The sequence below is a fragment of the Rhipicephalus microplus genome, chromosome 2 (assembly GCF_043290135.1).
Source record: "Rhipicephalus microplus isolate Deutch F79 chromosome 2, USDA_Rmic, whole genome shotgun sequence".
In the NCBI taxonomy this organism is placed as follows: Eukaryota; Metazoa; Arthropoda; class Arachnida; order Ixodida; family Ixodidae; genus Rhipicephalus; species Rhipicephalus microplus.
The window spans coordinates 148,996,239-149,004,064 of NC_134701.1; the positions used below are offsets into that span (position 1 = coordinate 148,996,239).

General features: G+C 42.0%; 1 long non-coding RNA gene across 1 annotated transcript; it reads right to left on the minus strand.

Annotated features, from left to right (window-relative positions):
• Positions 1 to 356: 356 nt before the first annotated feature.
• Positions 357 to 4,435, minus strand: LOC142796408 (uncharacterized). Its single transcript, XR_012893819.1, has 2 exons — positions 3,150 to 4,435; positions 357 to 2,599 (listed from the first exon to the last, which is right to left on the minus strand). It is a non-coding gene; the product is annotated as an uncharacterized LOC142796408 (long non-coding RNA).
• Between the last annotated feature and the right edge of the window lie 3,391 nt (positions 4,436 to 7,826).

Consider the following 7,826-nt stretch of genomic DNA (forward strand, 5'->3'; position numbering starts at 1 on the left):
AGACGTCAGGGAAAGTCTCCGCAAAGCAGCGTCAGATGCTCGGAGAGCATAAAAAAGGGGAGTACGCGTTATATGGGAGTGACAGCCACTCAGAAAGCGAGATGAAGTGTGACTGTCTTTAGATGTGAGAATCATTGCTAATTAAGAGAGTTGAGTTAATGAGCCAAAACTTTCCTAAATAACGATAATGGAAGCAAACTGAGCATTCATCTAGTGAGAGTGACACTAGTGACAGTGAACTCATAATAGTTGATTAGCGTTGTCAGAGGCTGTTATATATTTTTATTTTCTTATTTATATTTGGCAAACTATGAGAAGGTAGCCTACGTTAGAGCCAACTTCTTCGAACACACATATTCTGTGTAAGGTTACATTTATTTTTATGCAGTACAAAATAAATTGAAATATGTAATGGCTCAAAAGAGAAATAACTAGAAACAAATTCAGCCATATCATTACCAAACTTACTCACCAATGATAAACGGATTCTCATTTAAAAGATACATACATACATACATACATACATACATACATACATACATACATACATACATACATATACGCACACACACATATACATATGTTCACCCATACATACATACATACATACATACATACACACACTCAGGTGTAAATATTAAAATGAATGGCTATAAAACAACAATTCTAATAAACTCATTTTGAATATACTACAGAAAGTAACTTACGAGAGAAATCCACCGGCACTGTTATGTCTGAACACGGTGTTTCTCGAACCATCTCGCAAAAGCTTCATGCATAGTTTTCCGCTGATGCCCAGTGACAAGCACTCTTTATAAAAAACACAAGAATAAAGCCCTTGACAATGTCATGCTAAAGAAAATGGCTGTGCATCAATATTTTGTACATGTCTGCAGCATCACTCTGTTTATTTACATAGCTTGGCTCATTCACAACCCACTAACAAAGCATGTTAGGACACTTGGGCTGAAAGTTTGCACAGCGCGAGTAAATTCTAGACAATACATGAATAATACAATTATAAGCTACTAAGCTCCTTGGTGCAAACAGTGTTTATATTGACAGCTATAGGTGCCATTTCGTTTCCCCAAAACACTTCTCAAAAGTATAATCAGCTTTATTTAGCTAAAGGTTTCTATTCTGGTGCGTCGTGGTGGCTCAACGGCGGAAGTGACTCTTTCGGCCAAGAAAACAAAGACCAATTATTTTTCCAGTTCGTGAATTCACCCCAAGCTAACATTGGGGCAGCTGGTAGGAGTGCTTTTGGAGAGAGGAAACCACCACATTCCCACCAGTTGTGGCCTTGGGTAGCTACTTCACTTGGACAAAAATGATGAAAAACACTCCTCAAGAAGACTTCAAAGTTTGCACACCAACACAGTTCCCATACAGCTGTCTATTAGTCTGCTTGAAAAATATTGAGTTTACTGGTGGGCAAAGACTGCACACTATGTGAGGTGATGCTCCAGTGCACTGCATGTATGTCTTGCTCCTGGCCTCAACTGCGATGTTGCTCAGCACATATGTGTAAAATAACAACTAATACTATGCCACTGCAAAGTAATTATGTGTCATTTGCATGAAACAGGGACCACAATAAAAGAACATAACATTTGCCTTCACAACGTTTAAAAACTGTAAATAAATTTCCACAGAGTTTTCACAGTTCATCTGAGGATAGTAATATTGGTTGTAAACACATTCTTACTTCCACTAACAAACTATTTTAAGATGCCGGATTCAATATTAGAGTATACCAGCACTTTTGTAGGGCTAAACAATTGTACATGCACCTAGAAAAACGCAAGTGAATGCATGCTATAGCTACATATAAAAATAAATACTTTTATTTCTAGTCTGAGTAGAGCTGCATAGATTATAAGTCACTTGCATTACATTATGAACAAACCTATCCGAGCAAAGTGTACATTTAAAAAGTTACACTTACACAGTAGATAAGTAGACTGTTGAAGGACGGACAGGCAGTGGGATAATACCCAAGCACTAAAATCTACTGTTAAGATATACTAGGAGTAGTGATGATCCTCTTCCTTCCAAATAAAATAATCCACATAGATTCACTTCCCAGAGCCTATACAATCATGGCATCATTGGTGCTATACAAATGAGTGTACACTGAAGGATTACATCGACTAAGTACATGATTACTGCATCCATGGCTTTACTTCTTGTACTACAAAGAATGCAAACACAGTTACCATTGGCGACCATGGATGGTGTGATTTCTGGCATGCAAATGTAGAGGCACGCAGGCACTTAACACACATGTTAAAAACTTCAGCTCAAAAATTTTTGCCCACTAACACTACAGCAGCCTTTAAATTAGTGTCATAGTTTGGTATCTTCCATGCAAAATTTAAATAATTTCGAATGCAAGCAAAGGAACTGCTGAATAATGCACTTCTAAGAAGTTAAGCAGCAGCTGCTCCTGACATCACAATGTGCTCTTTCTGCTGTTGTAAACTTTGAGCAGGAGAACAGTCACTGGCAGTCCCTTTATACTTGTTGGTCTTCTGTGCTCTGTTCTTGATACACTGTACATGACCGTGGAGCACCGAACCCCTTGTTACTGCTGGAACTTAAAAAAATACAGATCATTGTTACAACCATGCTACATGCAAGAGTGTATAGCTGTCAATTATGTGCTTATATTTACAGATATTGTATTTTCAGAAGCCAATGACAAGCCTCAACACACACACACACAAACAGTGAAGGCTGAAAATATATTTAATATGATACAAGAGCAAAACCACAATGTTATAGATGAAGGCATGAAACTTCTGACAGGCATAAAAAGCCAATAGAGTTTCTTTTATTTTGACTTTACACTAGGTGCAAGAAGTAGACCACAAATAAGTTCACTAAGAAACACAAGTTAGACTGCATTACAACACAACAGACAATGTTGATAACTTTAAGGCTGTCTAACATAGCCAGCTCACCATACCGCATATAGGAGCAAATGGGCAGTCTAGAAGACACAAAGAACTTGTGGATTATGAGTGTGCTTGTTACTGACATCTATTATTCTAATTGAAGAAAACCTTTCAAAAATGCACTTCATCAGGGGAAATAATCATACGCAACAAACACAACGGGCTCCTACAGGTGCTACCAACACTCACCATTATTGTTGATACCAGTGTCTTGCCGGATGGATATGCTGTGTCCTGCACAGAACACCAAAGGAGCGCTCGATGACTTGGATTGCATGTGTGCTAGCTGCATCGCTCTGCTGCTGAAATAGGCTAGCCACAGACAGAGAAATGAGAAGCCATGGCTTTGAAACACACTAAACGTCACCTTTAGAGATCAACAATGCATACTTAGGTCAGGTACAATTTGTAGAAAAATATATATCACTATGCAATCGTGGTGAACATGTTCGGCTGAAACACAAGCAACAGCACTGAGAGAGAAAAAGCTACATTAGGTAAAAGATGCAGTTACTGGCCCTATGTCATCTGAGGCTTCTTCAATAGGTCCTTTCCTTGCAAGTTGTGAATAGCCAGGCAATTTTCACCCACTTGCTATTTACTTCCAGAGCACTTGATCCACAGAGGGAGTCACAAGCTCCAGAGCTCAATAAGGAATCAAAGTATTTGTGCTCGTTTCAAAGCACAAGCTTTTCAGTCTCAGATTATTGGAGTTTCATTCATAAGCTGCAGGCTTTCAGCTTTCAACATTCTCAATTATCTTGCAATTTAGTTCTATAAATGTTGAATAAGAACTATGTGTAAGAATATTACAGGTATTCACTGAAAGCAATCATGCTTGGGTTTTCAATTTGTGCACAGTAAGTGGTGTTCACGTAATCGTTTGTATTAAAGAAAAACTATCCTTGCAGCCAGCCGTAGGCAGTTTTGTGCCCTCGAAGCTCCCAAGCAGATTGCAGTCCTTCAAGATGAGGCTGCCATGCATGCTTCCACGTCACATCCGCTGAATGATAACAGTCCGAGCAGTGACATAGGCTTGCACAGTTAGGGAGCACGTGTCCTTCCTATTTTTGTACAGGTGCTCCAAGTAATGATGAGGATTGATGTGCCAGAATGTGCAACCAATGCATCACAGGACCTTAACAAACCAATCTCTGCGATCTGTGAAGAGCCAAAAACGAGATATTTAAAAACAATCATTAAAAGCACTCGCTTCTAATACTTATTTGAGGAAGCTATCACTTCGTTAAAGTGACCAAAGTCTGCTATAATCACTTTGAAATAAACTGAAGCCTCATGTAAAATTTACGTACCGCAATATATATGTCCTACTGAAGTATAGTACTACCACAGTGGTAATAGTCTATAGAACTAATTTTCCAAAATAACATAAATTTTCAAGTGCAACCTGGCTCCTGAAAAATAAATTCACATTAACTTTCCAACTATCAAACGTGGTCAATCGACAGGCCCAATCTCATAATCAAACAAGAGCTCACTTGTATCAAATCACAAAAAACTTGTTATGTATTTGCTCCATAATATATGTATGTATATAACAGTAGTAGTAAATTTTTCATGCTTCAACTTACCAAAGAGAAACATTACATCTGATGGGCTTAAAAACTTGCACACGTTATAGAACTGCGTGAATTATAGTACCGGTGAAATTTAGTTCTGCAAGGTGAACTCACCGATGGCAGCATTTAGTGGGCGTCGGTGTCATAAGGAACCAAGTACGGCGAACAGGCAAAGGGCATCTGCAGACTGGAAGCTGCCAATGACAGCAATGAAGGGCTGGCCAGGCGTGCACGTCCATTGATAAAGTGTAAGAACTGGCCATGACCGGCTGTTGTCAAGGCTCTAGTGCCGTGCAAAACGATGGCCAGACGAACTCGGAAACCTGTAGTTAGGCGATATTGGCCTACAACTTCATCCAAAGCAAGGCACCGGTGAAATCTTTGCTTTTTTGGGGGGCTGGAGGGAAGCTTGACGTTCACGGGCTCTCGCTGCCACATAGAACTCTCAATTTGTTACCGAAGAACAGTCTAGGCGCGCTTCCAAAGTAACACGATCCACAACAAAATGTAGCATCTCGCAGTTTTGGTTGATCACGTCACAGCGCTAGGACTATGGTTATCACAAAAAGGAGAAGTGACGACTTAACAAACAAAAGCGCCAAGCTGCCCACCACGACTTCGCAGGGCAAAACAGTTATCAACGCTGTCTTTCAAGTTTCGGTCACACGAGCACAGCTTGTTCACAAGTCTTGGAACGTCAACACAGCACCACTGTTCACAACGAACATCGTTTCACTCCCGAACAGTACATTGCTCTCAAGTAAATAGAAGCGTGCGGGCTAACTAGTGGCGAAGCAAGAACCGAGCGCGTAGTTCATACGTTTCCGTACGTACTTGGGGTCACTCAAGTAACGTGTCAAAACGCTGTCAATCCGAAATGTCGCACTGCACCAAACTGAGAGACTGGAAAGTCAAGCGAACGAACTGTTACCGGCACACAAACACACATTGCAGGCTTCTCGAGTGCCAGTTGTCGTCAATACATCGACGCCGATCCCCGCTTGATAACCACACCGACGCACAGGCTTCGCTGCGCTTCACCGTACACCATTGCACTGCCACAGCTTTCCGCACTGCTTACACGCACCGAAAGAGCTGCTGTAATCACAACACATCCGTTCAAACGCTGAAGTAACTCGTGCGAGAAGCGTTTGCTGAAAGTCGCACCGACCGATATGCTGTTTACGACGCCATGTTGTTTTCGACAACTGCGCAGCACACAAGACGATAAGAGAGCTCTTAGAAAGTACTTGCACTATTTTCACGGCGTGAAAAAAATTTCTCGTATGTGCGAGGGGGGTGATATGACGAACAGGACAGGCGTGCCAGATGAAAGAAGTGTTTTGGCAACGTCACGGAGTGAGCTGATGTAGAGGGTATTGCTTCACAACCAATCACAAGCTGTGCCTGTCGGCCAAGCCGTCGTCTGCTCGCGTTTGTCGTCTGCTTCGATCAGAGCATGCGACAGGGGATTCGCCTTCACAACGCTATTATTCTCAGCTCAAGTGGTCGCTACGGCGCACAAAATACTTGTCAGTGGCTCGCTCTACCTTTGAATGATGTTTGTGCGCCAAGTTAAATGGCTGGTAATTGACGCAGGGATGAATTCAGCCAAGGTTTGCTCTAGAATCGTGAGGGTTTGCATATTTTTGGTGTCATACAAACTTACTAGGGTCATTTCATTCCAATTGCTTGCCATAATATCACGGTCCATGTCGGTGTCTGAACAGTGAAGGTGAAGATGCATGATTTGTTTGTAGTTCCATGCGTAATCATGCGCACCCCTAATACGCTTTGGTTTACAAAGTACGCTTTGTTGCAGATCGTCCCAAAGTGTATAGACAGCTGTATTTCAGAGATCGCAACCATTGGGCTGTTAGAGCCAATGAAAGTACACTAGAGCACAAACTTTAGGAACCACTCACTGAAAACTTCCTCTCATTTTTATTTCCAATAGCGTGCAAAGAATGTGCTCCAATTAACCTCTTTGGTGGTAATTTCCACCAATGAGGCAAGGATCTCGAGTCGCACTTTTAATTGGATGAGATGGGGCGCAACGCAACAACATAACAAATAAGGTTGATCCTATGCCATGTCGCGTTCGAATGCACCGACCATTCACGTATAACATTGGTTTTCATCCAACCACAAATCTTTACATGCGTAGTTTTATGCCATTGACGCCCAATAAAATTCTTCAATTACTGCGACTTCGAACTTATTGGACGATGGTGGTTGTCAACACCATCCACTGCGTACAAGGGAAACAACACGCGAAGCTCAAAGCGCCGAAAGAAATAAAAACGCACCAGCAGTCATCAGGCAGCCCTTGATGGGCGTGAATTAACTCAAAACCAGCCAGGGCACCAAAGTATACCGCTGCGGCAGCAGCTTCTAAGCAGCCACATTGTTCCTAAGAGTGGTCCGGACCACTCTTGGGATTTTCTCTCAGCCATGCTGTTTTTACGCACAATTTCGCTTCGTGAATCCACTTACGAGCACTTTTCGGTGACGTAAGCAAATATAGCAACTGCATCACCATCGCTGACATGTTCCCGGGCAGTCACAGCGCGCTTTATTTGCAGCGGCCGATGTGACAACTATAGCCTCTTACGACGTTTTTTCGTTTCGTGAATCGACTTACGCAAGAAAATTTCTCTTGCGCAAAAATGTTTTCGTAAGTTAGTTTTGTGAATCCGGGCCCTGGTTATCTTTTTGTCGGAAGGGAGCTGGCACATTTCAATGGAACAGAGTAGGAACTTTTGTGTTTCGCGCTATGCGAGGATGCACCGCTTATCGGTACGTGTGGCAGGGAGGTTAGCAAATGGTTCCTTACGAGCACATGTGGCGGTAAATTGGCGGACGCAAATTGCCTGTGCTAGTGAATAACACAGAATAATTATAAGAAATATGAAAGTTGCTGCATGTAGTGTGGGTGTGGCGTCTTAATTTTTATTGTTGGGCATCAAAGAATTTTGCGTGTTCGCGAGCATTGTGTTGAGGCTAAGCTAACGCTGCTATATTGATAGCCTACCTGAGAAGCTGCTATTGCTGAAGTGTAATTACTGAAACAACCTTCGGAGTACAACAGAGCAAGTGTCTGTATTAAATGCAACATCAAGAGCCCGGCAGTATTTGGAGAAAAATATACGCTTACTTGGAGCAGTGGTCGCAGCAGTGATTGCGGCGCTCTGCTATTGCCCGAAATATCCCGGTTTCCATTGTGACCGCAGCAGCAGTATATTTTCAGAAGTCGAGTGCTGCTGCGCAATCGCTTCGATTTAGG